The 21,885-nt window shown below is 44.5% G+C and overlaps 1 pseudogene across 1 annotated transcript in view; it reads left to right on the forward strand.

Annotated features, from left to right (window-relative positions):
• The first annotated feature begins 6,876 nt into the window (after positions 1-6,876).
• The window catches only part of LOC309797798 (3-hydroxyisobutyrate dehydrogenase, mitochondrial-like), a 48,782-nt pseudogene continuing 33,773 nt past the window's right edge, over positions 6,877-21,885 (forward strand). The window contains exons 1-2 of the transcript in view: positions 6,877-7,019; positions 9,776-9,964. The product of the transcript in view is annotated as a 3-hydroxyisobutyrate dehydrogenase, mitochondrial-like (transcript). The remainder of the gene's footprint in view (positions 7,020-9,775; positions 9,965-21,885) is intronic.

A 21,885-nucleotide genomic window follows, 5' to 3' on the forward strand; every position in this document is an offset into this window, starting at 1 on the left:
TACTGGTGAGGTTTACTGGCTGTTTGTATTAATTTGGCTATTTGGTTAATTATACCCTGTGTCCATTCTTCTGTAGTGAGAGTTTGTAAGGGTTGTATCATATCCTGTCAGATCCGTATGTCTTACTTGCTATTTCTGTGTGTCATGGGGGTGTTGAAAGACTCCAGTTATTTTAATGTGATGGTCCACACAATACTTAAAAAAAAGACTCATCGTAGTTTCCTTTCATGTAATATTTTTTAATACCTGTGCTTTGGTGATGATCCCTTTGGTTTAAATGAGTAGGTTGTTCAGCCCCAGAACTACTAGAATTCATGTTCAGTGTTTCTGGTTTTTGTCTGACTTTTTATGGAGAGAGTTCTTGACCATCATACTTTCATGATAGGTTTTTACTATGTACTCTCTATTCACACATTGTTTGAATTTGTTATTATTTGTATCCTCTTAGACTTGTCCTTTTTTCCTCTAAAACTAACAGTTATTACATTTCTCCTATTTTGTTTTCCCCTTTTAGCTAGTTTCAAGTGTGATTTGGAGCTGAAGATCATGATCAAAAGAATGCAGTGCATTTCTGAGCTCCACCAGGTTTTGCTTGTGAGGTTTACATGCCTCTGCCGCCCTTGCTAATTATGAACTGAGATTCATTTTGTGATGCTTTTTGCTCATACGTTATATACAGTTATTCTTCAGTTCTGTAATTGTAAAATATGTTGGATGATTTATTGATACTAAAGCCAGGGTTATCATTGCACATTCAAGAAGAGGTTTTTAAATTGGATTATGCATTATGTGTGTGCATATACGTTTCTGTTTTTTTCCATACCCAAAATTACAAACCTGCCATGACTTGTCTTGTGCAGGACTCTTCAACACGTAAGAAAATGAGAGTTGTCTATATGTTAACCTGTAGAGTTAGGAAGTGACCTTTTGTCTTCCATCGAAAGCACTTGACCTGCAGCAGTGTGGCCTCACCAGTGAAGGAGCAAAGGCTTTACTAAAGGCCCTTGAAACCAACAGAACTCTGCTCGTTCTGGATATAAGAAAAAATCCACTTGTTGGTATGTGGTCACTTTTTTGAAATTGATAAACACGTAGCAAAACAAAAAGAATTTGTTCACGTATTGACAGTTTTTTAAAATTTAATGTGTTTAACTTTCCTCATCACGCACAGTTGGCCCTTGAACAACGTGGGGTTAGGGGTGCCGACCCCTACGCAGTTGAAAATCTGGGTATAAGTTTATAGTCAGTGGTTCCACATCTGTGGATTCAACCAACCTTGGATCGTGTAGGACGATAGTACATATTTATTGAAAAATATGCGTGTGTCAATGGACCCGCGAGGTTCAAACCCATGTTGTTCAAGCTTCAACTGTACTTTTCTAGTGTTGCACTTCCCTTATGTTTTTAGCAGATAATGTACTAATTAAAGTGAATTTTACTTGTAAATTGTTCTTATCTCTACTCTGAATAGAGGTGAACCTAGGTACTAAGCCTACTTCCACCAAGAGCATTCTTTCTTTCCTGTGCAACCTCTGAATTCTTGCCAGGAGCACTTTATTCATTTGTCAGAATCACAAGCAATTTTTAAAATATCTTCTGTGTGCCAGATATGGGTTTAGGCACTAGGGATAAAGCAGTGAACCAGACAGACAAAAGTCTTGCCCTCGTGGAGCTTACATTCTAGTGAAGGAGTTCAGATAGAAATGAGTAAACAGATAAGTAATATAATTTTAGAGAGTAGGAAGTGCAAAAATATCTTAAAGTAAGGAGAGTGAGGGAGTTCAGATAGAAATGAGTAAACAGATAAGTAATATAATTTTAGAGGGTAGGAAGTGCAAAAATATCTTAAAGTAAGGAGAGCGAGGGAGAGCAGGTAGCACGCCATTGGATAGGTTTGTTAGGGGACAGCTTCACTGGAGAAGTGGCATTTGAACAGAGACATGAATGAAGAGAGGAGCAAGCCATGGAAGAACTGGAGTAAGCACATTCCAGGACAAGGAGGCAATGAGTATGCAGGCATGTAGGTGGGTGGAGTATTTAAGGAAAAGCAAGGAGGCCAACATGGCCAGAGTACCGAGTGAAGAAGAGTGTGGTATGACATGAGGTCAAGGAGCTAGCCAGGGGTCTGCTCCTGTAAAATCTTGAAGGCCAGAGTGAAGATGTGGATTATTCTAAATGAGTAGAGGGGTTTGAACTGGAAAAAGGCATGATCCAAATAGTATCTCAATAAGGTGACCTGGTATAGAGAATGGACTTGGGAGGATAAAGAAGAGAAACAGGGAGACCAGTTAGGAGACTGTCACAGTGCTCCAAATAAGAGATGTTTATGGCCTAGGTTAGGTTGGAAGTTTGGAGCAAGTGAAAAGTGGTTGAATTCAGGTTGTGTTTTGAGGGTGTAGCTATCAAGACCTGCAGATAGATTAGATGTGGGGTATGAAGGAAATAGTAACAAGGAGACAAGTCGTTGATGATTATGTGTGCAACAGGGTGGTATCACTTAGAAGAAGGGGGCTGATGGGAGGAGCAGCTTTTGAGGGACTATCAGGACTTTGGTTTGTTATCTTGGATGCCCTTTAGGTATCTAAGCGTCTGGATGGTGCTCAGACTGTACTTTCTATCCAAAGGTATCTAAAGCCACTTTAGATGCAAAATGTTTAAAGCTGACCTTTGCTGCTGCCAAAATAGTAGCCACTGGGGGCAGTCTGCAAGATGGCATCTTAGGTTTTTGAGGAAGAAATTAGAATACACAAAGGGGGAAATAAGTGTATAATTACATAATGTAGATTTCATATTTAATTTTATGGGAAAAGCAATAATTAGTTGGCTTTTGGTTTTAAATGGAAATAGCCACTCATTGGGAAATAATTACTCTAATTTCAATTTATTTTACTTTAAATCATTCTGTGCTGAAAGCAGTTACCAAAAAAGGTCTCCAGAATGGAAGGAGTGCCAAGTCAGAGGTATATAACATGTTTTAATTCTCTCGGAAGAATTTCTCTTTAATGGCTTGTTTTTCTTTCCTTCTTAAAAGAAAATTATCAAGGTACTTTCTGCCATCTTAAAACTAAGTTTTTAGTCAAGTGAAATGGCTGTTCTGTTTTTGAAAATGTTGTGTGATGCTTTAATTTAGCTTCCCAGAAATGCAGATTGAAGACCTTTTATTAACTTAAAATATCTTAATTTCTAATGAAGATCAAACTCTCCTAAATTACCTGTAACTTAAATGGCATATTTATCATTTCTCTCTCAGTACCAGTGGATAACTTCTCCATCGGTGAAGGAACCATCCAAAGCTTCTAGACAGAAAAAGAGAACTATAATTTTGGAAAGTGATCGAAAAGGAAAAGCTACTATTAGAATTGGTAACTCTTTTTTTCTTTTTTTTTTTTTGCGGTACGCGGGCCTCTCACTGTTGTGGAGCACAGGCTCCGGACGCGCAGGCTCAGCGGCCATGGCTCACCAGCCCAGCAGCTCCGCGGCATGTGGGATCCTCCCAGACCGGGGCACGAACCCGTGTCCCCTGCATCGGCAGGCGGACTGTCAACCACTGCGCCACCATGGAAGCCCTCTTTCTTTTTTTTAATGCCACTAGAACTTATACCCCTTATATTTTCTGGTGTGCTAAAATTAAAACAGCTTTAATGGTTATTCCTTAATGGTTAATTACTTCCTTAACAGTTAGCTATTAATATTATTTGTGGTTCTTATGGAACGTACCTAGGATGTTCCTGACACATAGTGTTTAATATTTATTAGATATTAATTTTAATATGATAAAGCTCTTGAAGTGACAAAATCCATATCCAGATACGAGGTCACCTTTTCTCCCTTTCATGTGGGGTCCAGGCCTTAGGAAAGAGGGAAGCATGTGATGTGTCTGTTGACAACCCCAAAATAAAATAAAGTAGGCAGAGCCCTTGGCACTTTACAGATATGAATACCTTTTATTGTCATCAGAACCCTGTGAACAGACAGTGTTTTACAGCAGTGCAGACAGGTTAGGGTCAGGTGCAGCGGGGAAGTGGGATCAGGCAGGATAAGAACATGGGGAGATTGGGGGGGGGCTGTTTCCAGAGCCTTTACTAAGGAAACAACAAAAATCACAGATGATCATGACTGTTTTTTCAAAATGCAGGAATCAGTGGAAAAACTAGAAATGATCATGTTCAGAATTGTGATCAGTTGTGTCTAAGTATGTAGAAGTCAGTTACTTTCCCATAAGCCAGAAATAACACTGAAAAACAAGGAAAGATCCCATTTGCAATAGTCACAAAAATTAGTAAATATCTAGAAGCCAGTTCAGTGTTCTCCTGAAAAAGTTAGTGCAAAAGGATAGATGAAACATTTTAAACATATATGTTAACATTAATAAAATGTAATGTTAACATACGATCTATTAACATATAAAGCCACTGGCAGAGGGAAACAGAGATCAGAGGAGAAGTCCAGAAACAGGTCCCTGTTTACTTGAGAATTGTATTTTAACTTAGACAATTTTACAGTCTAACTTGACTTTGTCTAATTGATTGATTGAAGCATTGATAATTCATTTAAACAGAAATTAGATATTTGCATCACAGCATACACAAATTCTAGTCAGTCAAAAAGATGCAAAGGCAACTAAATGCAAGAAGCAAATATAAAATACAGGAGAGAATTTCTGTGTAAGTGTAGGGAGTACAGAAGCCTTCCTAAGTAAGCCATAAAACTCAGAAGCCATAAAGTAAAAGATATTTAATTCCATGAAAATTTAAAACTTTTCTACAGTTCAAGATGTAAACAAAACAAAATGACAGACACCAAAGTTGGGTAGTGTATTAACATATAAAGGTTACTGTTGATATAGAGAAGAACCCACAAATAAATGAAAAAGGATAAGCAAATTTTCAAAAGGCAGGGGGTGGTTTCTACCTGTATGAGCAAACAACTCAGAAGAAACACAGCTGGCTACTAGACAGTTGAAGAGGGGCCAACTTCTTTAGGAAATGCAGATTAAAACCATGGGATTTTCTTCCCCTCTGATGGGCAGAAATTCTAAAGACTGATAACATCTGGTGTAGACGAGGGAACAAACACACTTTGCCTATGTTAAGTATAATAAATGTGTTCAATTTTGGAGTGAGGTTTGCAGCGTCCATCAAAGTTCAAAACTCTCTTGCTCTTTGACCAAAGACTTTTACTTCTAGGCACCTGCCCTCTGCCAGTACTCTGCCTTGCACAGAAGTGTGCATAAAATCAGGCACCCGCAAGTCCAATGAGGGATACTGACATAATGGGGAAAATCTAGAGACAACCCGGATGTCCTTCGGGAGGGGTCTGATGAAGGAAATTAGAATCCATCCGTGGTATGGAGTAACGTGTGTGTGGAGAACGGGGAAGGTCTGTGAGCAAACTGGGAAGATGACCTGATACGTCGTGAGGTCAAAAGGAAAAAGAGCAGGTGTAGAAAAGGACATTTCTATGATTCCACTTAGAAACCCACAGTGTTTGTATTTGTAAATACTATGTATGTATATATGTACATACGGAAACACGCATATATACACGTATACACATTTGTGTATCTGATCCTGAAAATGCACAAAAGACTGTTATTGGCAGCCACCTCTATGGAAGGGAATAGATCTTTATATTTTTACTCTAGTTTTCCTAATCGTGTGCAAATTTAGAGTTAATTTTTTATTTAAAAGTTAGGCAGTCAGGAGAGGCCTAGTGACTGTTTTGTGGGCTTCTCTCACCTCAGGATGCACTCTTCGCGCCCTTCTTGTTTCTGGTTTGTCTTTTGGAGCAGACACCACTGAAACGAGCGTCTTGTCATCGCTTGCCATCTGCCTGCGGTTTTCTTGCGCCCTACTCACCGTCACCACCTTTGTGAGATGCTGTTTTGCGCTGAGGTGGTGCCTTTCCCCTCACACACACCCCTCTGGTACCTCGGGAAGTCCAGGGGTTTCTCAGTGGGCATTCTAGAACACTCATCCCAGAGATGCAGTGGGTTTTTCAGCCACATGCATTTGGGGAAAACTCTGTTCCTGTATGAATTATCCTCTTGGGAGTTCACGATTCACCAGAGCTCTTGAGACGCTCTAGGAAGTTGAGTCCAGAAACCCGTGTAGCCCTGTTAATTCAGGATTTCCTAAATTTCTATGACTGACTGTGGCACCGCTTTTCCAGTCACAACCATCCTTATCAGCTTCCGTCCTAGACTCCCTGGGGAGTGCTGCTCAGACTCTGTCCTGGAAGCTTTGTAGTCCCAGGATTACCTGCTGCTTCCACACCCACCCGGCCCCCTGCTAGCGCTCTGTCAGCCTGGCACCTTCTCCCTGCCCCCAACTCATTCGGCCACAGGCCCTGCCCCTGCTGTGGGATTTAGTGATAACTCCTGGGAGCGGTGGCCCAGCACAGCCCACGGCAGTGCTCGGTGTGGCTCACAGGGCTTAAAACACACAATTTGAGCCCTTACTGGAACATGGGAAGATGATTTAAATCCAGATGTCTTATTTCATAATCCCCGTGTCTCTGAAAGTGGGAGAAACAGACTGGGAGGGCCGTATGTTTCAAGCAAAAGGGAGACTGTTTCTCTGTGGAAGTAAAGAACGGGCCCTCACAGTTAACAGGTAACGTAGGGGGTTTGTGCTGAGTCTGTCACGTTGGGCCTGTTATACTCATTTATATGACCGTTGGGTCCTTATTGGCATTTTCACTTACTGCCCATGCTTGAAACTCCCCAGTGTCCCTGTCTTGATCACGAGCCCTAATTCTGTTGACCTAGAAAGTTCTTTGTGGGAACTTTCTAGCAGGCCTCTCCCCCAGTGTCCCCACCCTCCAGCCCCTGTGTCCTAGTGCTTTTTCTACAACGCAGAACTCCTTGTTGTGCAGACCTGATTGCTCCTCGTGCTCCAGGATCCGATGGATCCAGTTCCCAGGAGAGCGTGTCTTCAGGGCCCTCTGCGGTCTGCAGTCCTGCCCCCAGTCAGGCACCCAGCACCCCAGGTGCTGCAGCGAACTTGCTGCGGTCCCCCGTGCCTTGGCAGAGACAGCTCTCTGCCAGATGCCCTTCCTTCGTCTCCCCTTGTCCTGACCCTTCCCACCTCCCTTCCGCTGAAACCTTCAACCTTCCCTTGGGCAGAGGTACTTGCTCAGCTCTGTGCTTCCACAGCGCTTATCCTGTGGAATCTGAATTCCCTCCACAGCCGTCTTGCTAGGTTGGGAGCAGCTGATTCCCCTTCATCTTTTTCTTCCTTCCCTCAGCCCCACAGCAGGGACACTCTCAGGCACCGTGCAAATTTAATCTTCAATTTCTAGTTGTTATGACATTGTTGCTGTCAGGATACCACCTACGTTCACAGTAGGATGGGTAAATGTGTGGGGGACGACTGTAAAGACAGATTCTTTGTAAATCCAGGTTCTTAATTCTTCCCCCTTTTAATATTTTTTCCCCTTAAATCACGTGTCCTTCTTGCTGCTCCAGCTCTATAATTGGACTGTCACCTGGGGAGCCTGAGGCAGCAGAATATCAAAGAGGGTAGACACTACATTTTTAACGTCAGTGTCAACCAGGATACCTACTACCTGTGCAAAGGGGGGCCCAGAATTCAGGCTCAAGCCTATTACCAGATACTTGGTTTCCCTGCTTGCGTCTCTTCTGTCTGTCGACGTGCACTTGACTCCTATTAACTTTAACAGGAATTATGTGTGTGCCCTGAGGGCCGAGCATAGCTTTTAATGGGGGCTTCCTCACACTGCTTTTCTTTGCTGTTTACTTTTAATGAATCCCACCCTGTAGAAGTGGAAGAATAAAATAGGATGTGCTTGAGAAAATGGAGAGAGTTATGACATATTTTCCTTGTAATCCAGAATAGCATGTCAGCTCTTCTTCTGTTTGTCTCCTTTGGTTGTCAGTGGAAGATAATTTTGGCTTGCTCACTCTCCAAATCAGAAACTGAAGTCCAATACTAACGTATCCTAGATGAAACTTGACCCATTCATTTTTGAGAGTCTGTATGATCCCTGTGCAAGGTGCGGAGAATGAAAAGACAACTCTGTTGACTTCAATTGATATTTACATAGCATTGAATGTGTTCCAGATGCTGTTCTAAATTCTATCAGTTACCTACTTTTGCATCATAGAACACTTCAAGACTGTGACTGAAAACCACAGCCATTTCTTTTGCTCAGGATTCTTTTCAGTCAGCAGGTGGGGCTGGGCTCAGTGGGGTGGTTTCTTCTGCTGGTCTCATCTGAGATCACTTATTCAACCAAAGTCATCTGGTGATCCACCTAGAGTCTAAATGGCCCCCCTCATCTGTCTGGCAGCTGGTGCTGGCTGTGGGCTGGGCCTGTTGTTTCCAGCAGGCTAGCTCGGGCTTGCTTCCATGGCAGTGATGTTTTAAGAGGGCAGGTATAGAAGCCTCATGCCCCTTGAGGCCTCAGCTTGGAAGTTGCACAGCATCACTCTTGTTGCAGTCTCTTGGTCAAAGCAAGTCCACAAGGCCAGCCCAGATTCAAAAGGTGTGGAGCACTAGACCCCACCTCTTGCTGGGAGGGCTGCAGAGAATTTGTGGCCATTTAGTCCTCACATCAGAGAGGCACAACAGAGAGATTTAGTAACTTGTTCAAGGTCACACAGCTTGGGACAACACAGTGTTTTAAGTGCTTTGAAAGCTGCTGCTCATTATTTTTAAATCTTACTGCCACTATTCGGACCAACTTATTTTTTTTCTCTGCAGCCTTGTAGAGAAAGGGTCATTCACATTGCTGTGTGGCTGCCATGGGTTGAAAGCTTCATCTATGTTGTACCACTGAACTGTCATAACTAGTATGAAATGGAGATATTATTATTATTGCTAATATTCAGATGAGGAAACTGAGGCTCTTGGAAATTAAGTATGAGTCGTATAAGAGAATGTTAACTCACTGTTCCATATGCAAGAGTGATCTCCCTAAGTAAATGATAAATGTGCTGGCACAGATCTTTTTTTTAATCTCTTGTTTGCATCTGGAAAATGGTTTTTAAAACTTTTCTGTTGCTTTGTTAATGGCAGTTGCACATTGCAGAAAAATAGCTGGAAGAAAAAACATGTTTTTCAGATGTCCAGTGCAGGCCCAGGATAGAAGCAAGATGAATATTCCATTCCACATTGTCAACACCAAAGGAGATGATGCTTTAGAAAAAAGATTTCTCGACAGAGCTCTTGAACTCACTATGATCTCCCTGAAAGGGCATAGGTGGTGAGTACGTGTCCCATCCAGAAGCTTGTCAGAGAATTGGTTTAGTTTTCAGACGCCGAAGGAGACACATCTAGGAGGCTGTCCATCCTGGAGTAGCAGTTATTGTAACTAGTTGGGAAAGACCGTTTGTTACGGGGGTGCTCCTGCTGCTGCTTACAGGCCCCTTAGCACGATTCCACGGCCGAGAGCATGGGGCGGGGGGGGCACACCTTCTAGGAGCTTTGGTCAAAATTTCCTTTGAAAGTCTCTGCTCTGACAGCACAAAGGTTGCCATCCCATCTCTAGTGCAGCTGGCACAAGCCTGTTCAGTGTAAGAACAGACACTGTTGCTCCCCTGAACATCAGAGAGAGTAGTTAATTCTGTGAGCTCCATGGAAGATGTATGTTTTCACGCATGAGAATAGCTGCCCACTCCCTGCCCCCTGCACAGCAGGCTCATTGAAGAGTTGAGCTAACCTAGGTTACCTGTGAGCATGACGGTCCTTCACTGCCGTTGGAAAGGAATTTTCTAATGACTGAGATGTGTGACGCTCCTGGCCACCTGCAGGGGCTTTCAGGTGGGAGGTTGGACACGACGGCCTCAGGGGCCGTGACTCTCGCAGGAGCTGGTGACGGGAAGGAGGGTCATCCTGATGCTCAACCAGATGCTCCTGTTCTTAACGGCTGCATCGGTGGTTCTTCTGGGTCCGTGGGAGGCATTCAGGCCTCTCTGTGTAATGCTGTCACCATCGAAGATGTCAGAAGCTGGCAGCCTTCATGAAGCATTTTTTGGAGATGCACCAGCTATGAGCACATCCTAACTAATATACACTCTGCCCTTGAACAGTGTAGAAAATTGAAAGTCACCTGGGCATGGCTAAAAAACACAGTATGTTTTTCGAATGAACATACTTATGATAGATTTTCTTCTTTTTTCAGAGAACACAAAAGCATCCACAGCTATCCCAAGCTGTTGAAACTTAACCTTAATTCTGACTTGAACTGGAAGCTTTTAAAAAGTCTTCTCTTACTTTTCTACCAAATGCCAGCCACTGTTGTCTTTGCTGCTACTTTTTCTGCCTAGATCTCATATTCAAAGCTGCCTATGGGTTTAATTATATGCCAATTGCAGGTTATTATTTTTAGAGAAACACAGACACACAGCATGGAGGGTGGGTGGGGCCCTCTAGGTGCTGAATTTTGATCCTTTGCAAGATGACAGCAGTGGGGTCTTCTGGATCCTTTCTTTATACGGTTGTTCTCATAAAGCGGTAGAAGTGACTTACTATATGTTTGTATAGCAAGGTCTGTTTTTACTACCAAATAGTTTATATATCTATGCATTTATATCTCTGTGCCTTTATATTTCTAATAATACGGTTCTTGTTGGTATATGTTGAGACTTTGAGAATTTGTTAGGATCCTTGACCTTGTGCATTAGAGTGTTAGGTTCTCAACAGTCGTGTGCCTCCCCTTCCCCCTCCCCTCTCCCTTTTTAAGCTGCTTCACAAGATTTGGAAGCTCCCTGCTTCACTTTTCCTTTCCTTTCAGTGGGTAGAAGATCGGTTGGTTGGTTGGTTGGTTGGTTTTGTTTTTCAGTTATGCTGTTAAACTAAAAATCTGTGTTAAATTCCCTTACTGTTGCTTCACGTGATCGTTCTCCTTCTGGTGTTTGACCAGTGATGCCGAAGAAGGAAGATCTTTGCTGAATAGTCTTTTCCCCTATTGTTCATCCATTGTCAGTGTTTTATGTTGACCGTGTGAAGGACATTAAAGTCCTAAAACATCTAAACCTTTGTCAATGAATTTCTTTACATGCTTTTTAGATGGATTGTTCTTTTAAAAACTTTATGCTGGGAAAACTTGAGTCTAAAAATAGCATCTGTGAAGGGTATTTTTTTCAGAACCGTGTAAGACTTGAGTCCTGTACCTCCATGTTTTTAATGATTCAGCGTACTGGTAGCTTTCCGTTGGCTTTTGGAATGGACGTTATCAACAGACCACCTTACAACACAGCTCACGATATAAAGTTGTATGAACTTTGTCCCACTTAGGCTGGAAACATGCCACTAGGACAGTTTTGAGCCATCTTTGTGTTTCGCTGGATTGTGTAATGAGGACTACACTGATCTTTCGTCCCAGCTCTGCACCAATTAGTTGGGTTAGTTGGGTTTCCTGCTTAGGGCTAAACCTTGCCAGTCATGGTTCTCTCATCTGTAAAAAGGAGGACTGAAATAACTCCCCCACTTATCTCAGGGATGTTTGAAGAGCTTAAAACAAGGGCTCAGTGCAGGATGTGACTGTTTAAACACAGTAAATGTTTCAACAGCAAAAGCCGGCCAGTCCATGGACGCCATCCAAGTGTTCACATATAATAGTGCTCAGAGTCTATTTTGCCTACTTCCTCATCCATTCATATGATGGTTCCAAGTCCCTGTGGTTTGTACCGGCCCCAAATCTCTTGAATCTCCACTTATTTCCATTCCCATTGCCACAGCCAGCTCTGTCAGCCCTCAGTGGATCATTTCAGCAGCCTCATCTGCCCCCACCTGCCCCTACCAGCACCGCCAGCTGGACCGTCACTTCCCCTTCATGCTCCTCCTTGGTTCATAAAAATCCCAGACTTCTGAGCCCAACGGTCACAGCTTTGTGGTGTCTGGTCTGGCTTCTTCTTTCTTGTGTTTCTGGTTCTTGGAATGTGGCGAGCATATATGCCCGTGCTACGTCGGGTAAGCCTGGAGTTTCTGCCCCCCCTCAGCAAGACTGATGTTCCTTCAAGACACCTGCCAACCTCCTGAGCTTGTTTGTGTCTCCTGCATTGGAAGGATGCGCTTTTCCTTTGTTCTTATAAGCGTGACCCTTTTATCCCATCACAGCACCTCCATTCTGTGTTTTCCTGTGCCGAGGGTGTCTGCTTACGTGCCTTCCCCATCGGAGCAAGGAACAAGCCCTGTTTCTCCACCTCCATCACCTGGCATCCTGCCTTGCCCTTAGGAGGTGCTCAACGACTATGTGTTTAATGAATGGAAAGGCAGGGCTTCCTGAATTTTGCAAACAGCCTGCAGTAAAGGCAGAGGTACAATCTCACATACGTGGATGTTTTCATTTTTCAAGAGCTTACTATATAATTTCATTTTTTAACTAAAATTTAAAATCTTGGAGGGCTCCCAGGCTCTTCTTTACATATGTGTGAAAGTGTTTGGAAAACGGCGAGCAACTGCATTCATACCAGGACAAAGGGTAGTCACTGTTGTCTGGAGCACAGATCGCTGGAAGATACTCATTGAGCGAAAACCTTGACCTTTGAATGTCTCAAGTGAGTGAACGGACGCCAGTCTGCTGACCACGTGGAGAGTGGGGAAGGGGAGACAAGGATGCAGGCCCCGGGTCTACAGGCTGCGGGAGCCACAACTGGCCAGTCTTTAAGGTTAAAAGCAAAGTGGACAGGCAGGTGTCTTTCAGGCCTTGGGAAATCTGTGTAAGCCTTGGTGGCCTCACGTTCCTTCAGATCCTTCAGATCCTCCGGAGTGTCCTCCTTCTTCTCCCAAACTGTTTTTGTTTATTTTTCTCTTTCAAAATTTGACAACACATAACCATGTTAATACCACCTAAGTGAGAAAAAACAGATTTGTTCCCTCGTTGCTTATGTTTACCTGCACACACTGCTTTATCCCCAGCACTGTGGCTCTGTTCTTTGCCTGCACAAGAAACAAAATTGTTCTGTTCGGCGCTAGTCTATGTTTATCTAAATGTCTAATGCTGTCTCATCACAACTTAGCAGATGCTGGAAGGTTTGGCCAGCCCTTAGGTGAAGTATGTGATGTAACAAATAATTAGTCCCTTTTCTCCCCTTTGGAGCTTAAGGAGCCACTAAGACCCTGTAAAATGGACAAGACCCATTGATAGATGTCCAGCTCCACCTAAGGCCCTTGCAGGTCTGGCCTTGTATCACTCTGGGATTAATGTTTGTTGTATCGTGTCCTTTGGATGGAAAATAAAATGAGGAAGAATTTTCTCACATTTGATCCGAATGAACATAATTAAAAAGTGAAATGCTACTGCGTCTGCAAAGAAATCAGTCACTTTAATTGCAAAGAAGATTCCCTGCCTCTGTTAGTAATGGGGCTCTTGGTAATTTAGAATCAGAATCCATGACAGCTTGTGATGAATTGGCTCCTTTTGGGCTAAAGAAGGTAAGAAGTTCTAATTACCCCTGGATTATTCCAGAGTGGGTGGAAAAGCTTGATCAAAGAGATATTGGGAGAGATCTCAAAAAGCTAGCAGTGAGCAAAGATTCATTGAATTTCTTTTTAAGAATCTACAGAATAAAATAGTTCATTTGTTGTGACAAAAACAAGAGCCTGTGGTATTTGAAATCCCAGAGCAAATTGGATTTTCTAAGAAAATAGGGAACTGGGCATATGAGAAAAAGTTTACGTACCCAGAAGTCCTATACTTAGGTTATAGAAATTGGCCTTGCTTACTTGTTAGCACACGAGAATACTGACAGCCTTGTGCCTCGCTTGGGGAAAAGTATGGAATTCATCCTTTGAGTGTTTAAATGTATAAGTAATTGGCACTAAGCTGAAGGCAGTCCAAAATGTTTGATTCAAATGAAAGCATAATTTAAGTTAGTAGAAATGTACTCAGGGTCCTAATGAATGAATCTACTGACCCAATCCCTTTTGGTATCCTAGCCTTTGTTTCTCTTCAGATTGCCAACAATACCTGAAGAATAGGCTGGATTTTAGGTTGATGCATTTTATTTTGAATTGTGTGTGTTGATTTTTGTATATCTATATAGATGTAGATATATAGTTATAGATATAATTTCAAACTTAAAGAAAAGTTGCAAGATTAGTACAAAGAACTCTTGTATGTGCTTTAGCTAGATTCACCAATGATTAATATTTAGCTTTATTTGCTTTGGCATTCACTGTCTTTCCATATATACATGTTTTTTTCTCCTGAACCCCTTAAGGGTAAGGACACATTTTGCCCTTTTCCCTGGAAATAGTGATTACTTCCTAAGCGAAACAACATTTTCTTACCAAACCACAGCACAGTGGTCTAAGTCAGAAATTTAACATTGATACTGCTGACTGATCTACCATCCATATTCAAATTTTGCCAGTTATTCCAGTAACATCCTTAATGGCTAAATTTTTCAGGCCAGGAACCAGTCTACAATCCTGCATTGCACTTAGTTCTCATGTCACTTTGGTCTAAGTATGAAATAATTCTTCAGCCTCTTTGTTCCTCATATTATGAGAGTTTGTGACGAGTATAGGCTGGTTGTTGTGTAGAATGATCCTCATTCTGGGTTTGTCCTGTTTCCTCATGGTTCTTTCATGTTCTGTGCTTTGGATGGGGTTCCACAGAGGTGACGGTGTGTCTCTCTGTGCATCCTTACAGGAGCCCCTTGATGGTCATCTGTCTCATTAGCATCTTGGTTAAGGTGGTGCCCCCGCACTTTCTCCACTGTGAAGTTATTATTTGTCCCTTTGTAGTTAATAAGTAATTTATGGAGAGATATTTTGAGACTCAAAGTATTCTGTTCTTCATCAAACTTTTGAATTACATACTGGTTCACAGAACCAGTAATTCAGGTGGATTTATTTGATGAAGAAGGTGAAGTGATTCTTAATGCTTATTTTCCACTAGTAGTTTTACAAGCCACTCTTCTCTCTCCCAAAGGAAAAAAAATCCTAAAATATAAGCAGTGGAGCTGTGCAGAACAGTTCATTGACAAAAGGCAACCATTGGAGGATATGTATTCCAGGAGCTCTGAGAGTAACAAACATATTTTGAGAATGTGAACAGTATGAGCAAGTGTGCTTTCTGGTGAATCAGGGAAGGAGGAAAAGAATCCCCTGATCAGGCTATGGGGACCGACTTGCAGACTTTTCCCTCCCTGAACTAGTCAAGGTTGTTTATTTCTCAATAGTTGTAGAACAGCCCTTTGGCCACACAGACCTTTAATCTAATAACCAGATCATGAACCACATAGCCTGATTATGCTTTAAAAGATGTGATATTTATAATAACCTGAAGTTAAAGTTGCTTCTAATGACTCTAGCCCAGCAGAATAGCCCCCAAGAGAAAAGTAAAATCTTGGCTTCCATCTAGCCAGGTGAAAAGCTGTAGGCATCCCGAGAAATGAAACTTGAAGTTGAAATGTAAGAAATGTAGGAAGTCACAGGTCATTCTGGGGGAAAAAATTAATGATCTTATCCAGCAGAGTAAAAAGCGGCTAGAGGCTGAATCATTCTTTCCTGTTCCCTTCCCCCAATTTAAAACCATAGGTTCTTTAGGTTGAAAGTCCAGGATTTGAAGCAGAAATCTTTAGGAGTTCTTAGGAACTGACAGGTGAGCAGGTTAGTAACCTCAGGTAGGAACAATTCTGCTGTAAAACACACCGGGGAAAATACTCCTGAATTTCTGATGAATTTAAATCTTGGGCAGTCTAACATATTTTCTAAAGAACTATGTTCAAATTAAGGCTCCAGCTGATGTTACCCAGTCACCTCCCCCATTAAGCCATCTCCAGTTCTCCCAATGGCATATTGTTCAAGATATGGTGTCTTCCATGAGCAAGGTTCTTGTGGATACAGGGACAAGATATATCAGTTAGGATTTTGTTGGTCACAATACATAGAAACCTTGGTCCCAACTGGCTAAAGCAAAAAAAAAAAAAAAAATTATTGGTTGATGTAACTGAACAGTCCAAACACAAGGGCCAGCCCAGATCTGGTTTACTCGAGAGGCCCATGTTGTGTATCCTTTGGAGCTACCTTTCTGGGACTCTGCGTCTTTGTCCTCCTTCGTGTCATGCTTCATGATAACCACATTGGTGACATTGCCTCTTCAGAACGGGTCTGTAGCTCTGCTTTCCTCGCCAGAGTGTCCAGCCTCACTCTGCTTGGGCTGCCTTAGATCAGGTTCTCGTTCCTGTGCCAATGAGTAGGACCTGGAGGAAGGGACATGCTAACTGGCTGGAATACAACAGGACCCATCTTTGGAGCTGGGTAGGTGGCCAATCCCACGTAAACCATATAGAAGCCTGTGCAGTTTGCCAAATAAGTTGTGCTTTTTGTTGCCCTTATGGAGTTTACAGCTTCATCAGGGAGGCAGACAAACAAATAAGCAAATGGATACAAGATATGAAGTGAAAGAACAGAGCTCTGAGAATAAATGTCAGGGAGACACGGTCCAGACGGCGAAATGGGAAGTGACATTTGAGTTGAGATCTGAATGGTTGCGCAGGAGTTAATCAAGAAAAGAGGTTAGGGAGAGACAAAAGCCACGTGAGCATTTGGGGGAACCTTTATCACTTGACTTTCTCTTTGGAGAGTTGGTGTGTGATGCTCAAAATATTGAACAACTAGTATGGTACCCTAAAGAGGGCCAAATTACAAGTGGCCAAAGGAGGATGACTCCAGGAAAGCACCACCTTGCCGTAGGTGGCCACAGATGAGTGGCCCACTGCTGGGGTCTGAGGCCCACAGGGCTAGGGCTGGGGCAGAGACTGTTAACCAACTAGGATGGAAGTAGTAGATAAGTATATAAATAACTGGTATGGCAGCAGAGGCGTGTACCTGGTGGATTTCAAGCCTGAGTGTACCCCCTTTTTTTCTGGGCCTCTTTCCACTGTTTACTGACCACCAAACCTCCCCATGCGATAGTCAATAAATGTTGACTAAACATATAGATGACTGTATCGGTAGCGTGGGAAAATTATCTACATTCATGCCTGATTGATATTGATAGAAGATTTCGCCCCAGAGCAAATTAGCAAATGCTTCCCTAGATTCCGCAGAGCATCTCAGACATTGATTTTCAACTAGAGGCTTCTGGGATTTGAATCAGCATCTGCCTGAGGTTTGCAAGTTGAGGGGAATCTCAGCCTGGAGACACATGTTGATTCCACGTAAAGTGTTGGAGGCCCGCACGGAGTAATAAACTTATAGTTGTGTTCTTTTTGAACCATTTAATACTTATTGACTTAATGGGCATGTTAAAAAAAGTCATGAGATGAAGCATTAACATCTTGATTCCTGTCTTTTCTTGAAGGGGGAGAAAATTTGGGCCTGCATTGCAGCATGGAGGTTTGTCTGCAGCCAGTAGAGGCTGCCTCTTTAGATGGTGGGCTCTAATTTGCCTTTCTTCCACCTTTCTCACTTTTTTCATATTTGTGACGTACTTGCCCTTGGGTACCGGGTCTGAAAATAGCAAGATTTCAGCTTTCTATTAGAAAACCATCGCGAGGTCAAAAGAGTACGATGATCCTTGGCATCACCCTTCTGGCCTTTTCCACTGTTTTAACCCCAGCAGCAGGAGCATAAACTTTCCAGCTGTGTGCAGGACTCAGAACTGAGCCAGAGCAATCCCCAAACCAGCTGAAGTTAGCCTGTTAGCTTTGTGCAGCCTGAAAGCTTTACATAATCATTGCCAGTCATACCTTCTGGTCATTTCCCTTTAGTGTACAGTTTCCACCTCCAAGTTCTTCTCTTACACCCTGAGAGGCTGGCCCAGAACCAACCTAGGAGCCTCCACTTGGGTGAGTAATTGTCATTAGCCTCCCTTGAGTCTCTTAAGCATCTCTCCTGTTTAGGGCTGAAGTCTAGTTCTATACGATTTCAAGTAAAAACTCCCATCCACAAGTCACTGATCCATTCATCCAACCTTACCTAGTTAGTTAGCAAAATGGGGAATCGTATTGACAAGATCATTATCCTTAAGCGAGTTGGAGCCTAGTAGGGAAATTAAAATGTCAACATGCAATTGTCATACTCTGGAACAAGTGCCTATCAGGTAGGGTTGCAGATAAAAATACAGGACACCCGGTTAAACTTGCATGGTTTATTTGTTAAATCTGATACCCCTACCACCGGGGAAAGTCTTGGGTGCAAGGGAACACAGGTGAGGAGGACCAGGGACGTCTTCCTAGAAGTACTGCCATTGAGGCCAACATGAGAGGGCTTAAGTCAGAAGAGGTGCAGGATAGGGGAGGGCTCTGTGAAGACAGCAAATAGCACGTGTGAAGGCCCTGACTTGAGAGCCGCTCCAGGAAATTCAGGGGCCTGAGGTTCAGGATGTGGGAATGTGGAGGATGGAAGCGTATGTCAGGGGAGGGGAGACTGGAGATGTGATGAAGTCCTGCCATGGAATGTGGACTGGATCCTAAGCACAACGGGCCAGCCATTGTAGGACTCGAAGCGGCAGAGTGACGTAGGATAGGCATTTGAGAAAAACCCTTCTGGCTGGAGTGTAGTGACTGATTAGAAGAGGGAGTCTGGAGACAGGAGAAGGCAGAGCGGTGCTTGCTGCAGTAACGATAGTGAGTGATGGCGGTGGCTGTGAGGAAGAGAGAGGAATGGATGAGCTCCTTAGAGGATGGATGGGTAGATGTGGGAGATGAGGGAAGAGAAAGGTCGCGCATGAAGATGGTTCCACTCAGTGGCACAGGAGAGGTAGGGAGAAGTGGGTACTGCGCTGCCATTGGCCTGTTTGCCTCAGACCGGCTCCCTGTCTTTCCACTGCTCTGCTCCGTGTCACAGGGCTGATCCTGCAAACCCCATCGCCCAGATTTCCTCGCCAACTCTTTTCCAGGTAGGTTCAGCCAGTGGAAAACATTGGCCAGAGGTTGGAGGGCAGGGGGATGGGAGAAGCCAACGTATTTTTCCCTCGCCCTCCACTCTCTGTTCGGGCAGCTGCAGCAGGGTTGGTGGCCGCTTTGCTCTGAGTGGCTGCCCCAGGCACTTCACAGTGCTTAGTATGATAATCTCGAGGTCCATCCACGACATTGCTGCAAATAGCATTATTTCATTCTTTTTATGGCTGAATAATATTCCATTGTATATATGTACCATATCTTCTTTATCCATTCATCCATCAGTGAACATTTAGGTAGCTTCCCCATCTTGGCTATTGTAAATAGTGCTGCAATGAACATTAGGGTGCATGTATCTTTTCTTTCTTTCTTTCTTTTTCTTTCTTTCTCTCTTTCTTTCTTTCTTTCTTTTTTTTTTTTTTTTTTTTGTCACACGGCATGTGGGATCTTAGTTCCCTGGCCAGAGATGGAACCCATGCTCCCTGCACTGGAAGCATGGAGTCTTAACCACTGGACCACCAGGGAAATCCCAGGGGTGTACGTATATTTTTGAATTAGAGTTTTTTCTGGATCTATGCCCAGGAGTGGAATTGCGGGACCCTATGGCAGCTGTATCTGTTGTCTTCACATCTCACATCAACCACCTGCACTCCAATCCTTGCTCTCAACGTCATCTTTGGGGAACCCAACCTGCGACAGGGACCTTGACAAGAAGAAATGGCTCAGGGAAAAGCTACCTGCACAGGGAGGAGATAGAGGCCATCGACCCTGGGGTGCGGCGGGGAGAGTGGGCACAGAGATTTGTCATTTCACCCCTGATACTCAGCCCTCCTGGCTGCCCCACTCTAGGTCACCTCGTGACACAGAGATGACCCGGTTAGAGTCCCTGCCTGTGCAGGAATCTAGGGGCACCAGCGGGTCTGAATAATATCAGTGCAGGGTCTCCCCCACGGCACTGGGGTTATTTGGGGTGGGTCATCCTCTGCTGGGGGCCCCTTCTGGGCACTGTGTGGGGTTCAGCAGCATCCCTGGCCCCACCCATTTGATTCCAGGGGCCCCTCCCACCCAGTTGTGACCACCACAGATTTTCCCCAGACATGACCAAAGAACTGGGTGAGGCGGGGGCAGGATGGCCCTGGGTGAGGACAGGTGTGTTGAAGCAACCAGCCTGTCCCAGGGCAAGGTCTGCCCCAATCCCGTCAGAGCCTGCATTTAGAACTGCCCCTTCCCTTTCCCAGCTCCCCTGCCCTGCAGTGGTCTCCGAGACATCATCCCTATGTAATAAATCACACCTTCTCAGTTTACTGTCCCCAGCACCTAGAAGAGTGTCTGATGTGTAGTAGATGCTTCATAAATACTTGCTGAATAAAGGAGTTGAATAAAGGGATGAGTGGATGAATGAATGAAGGTTACAATGGAAGGAGGGGCGAGATTCCCTTTCTGGCTCTCGGGGGTTGGGAGATCAAGTGAGAGATCCGTCCTAAATAGGCTGACCAGCCTTCTGGGGTTCCCCGGGAATGAGGGTTTCCCCACAGTTCCAGCGCTCAAACCTGAGCGGTCCTGGGCAAACTGGAGGCGGGTGTTGGTCACCCTATGTAAACACAGTAACAATTCCAACTGCAATAGCAATGGCCAAGGACCTCTAGGGTCTTATTGACCAGGCAGAGTTCTTTACCTGGCGGGGAAAGTGGCACAGGAGGGAGGGAGGAGTCTAAGGAAGAACATCCCACACGACAACGTGTGCCAATGGCCCTGGGCCCAAGGTCACACCTGACCAGGGCTTGCTTTTTTTTTTCTAATTTACTTTTTCCCACATGGATATGCAATTGTCCTAATGCCATTTATTGAAAACTCCTTAATTTCCCCACTTTCTGTCATATCAAGTTCTCATATATCTGTTTCTGGACCTTTATTCTATACCATAGAGCTGTATGTCCCATCCTATCACCACTAGGGCTGTTTGATCACTGTAACTTTATTTTTTATTCATTTATTTTTTTGGCCGTGCCGTGCGGCATGTGGGATTTTATTTCCCTGCCCAGGGATCGAAACTGCGCCCCCTGCAGTGCAAACTCGGAGTCTTAATCGCTGGACCTCCAGGGAAGTCCCCAGGGCTTGCTTTGACATCCATCAAATGGTGGTGGGTGGACACAGGGAGCAGCTGTCTGTGAGCCATCCTGTGTAGAAATGCAGGGTGGAGGGCAGGCCAGCTGGAGCGGGAGGGGAAGAGGCGGAGGAGGGAGGGAGGGCGGGCGGGCGAGAGACAGAGAGTTTCCGGAGACAACAGCTCTGGCCCTGTCCTAGGGCATGAAAGCTGAGCTCCTAGTGCCAGGAGTCTTGGAGCCGCAGCCTGTGAGCCAGGGTGACTGGCTCTCCTCCCTGGTGTGTGTGTGTGGGGGGGTGGCTCTAGGCTTCTCAGGCTGGGAATGGGGTGCACGGAGCAGGGACGGAGTAGGGACCCTTCTCTCTGGGACCTCGCGGGCCATCCTTAGCTCACAAAGCTGAGGCACTCCTGGCCCTAAGGGTGGGGGTCTTATCCTCCCTGTCCCCTGGACTGCACCCTCTCACACACAACTTCCCCGTGTGTGCTCCCAGCAGCCAAGAGAATCTGTTTTTAAAAGATTTGGGGGAGGGGGGTAAACATACAAACAAGAGCAGAATGGATACTTTTTCAGAATGGGAATGGCTCTGTGTAACCCCACCCCCAGGGTAACCACAGTCCTGACCTCTAACACCCTTGACGAGTCAGCCTTGGTCTGGGCTTGCGGACCCACGGAAGCTTCCTCATCCCCTCCTTCAGACCCAGTCTCTCCCTCGGCGTCTTTGTGAGAAGCACCCGGGGAAGTGGGACTGCTAGGCTGTACTGCTGCTAGAACTCCACCTGGGCTCCACCAGGCTCCAGCCCCCCGCACTGTGCACCTCTCTGACCCTGGGCACCTCAACTGGTAGGAGCGGCATCACCTTGCCTCCCGGGACTTGTGACACTTAAGGCAGACACCGAAAAGACAAGTGTTTGGCTCCCTGGCTGGCAAAGGGCAGGTGCTCAATTGTCATAAGTGTCCGTA

Source organism: Mesoplodon mirus, assembly GCF_964341445.2.
Source record: "Mesoplodon mirus genome assembly, contig: HAP1_SCAFFOLD_999, whole genome shotgun sequence".
NCBI classification, from domain to species: Eukaryota; Metazoa; Chordata; class Mammalia; order Artiodactyla; family Ziphiidae; genus Mesoplodon; species Mesoplodon mirus.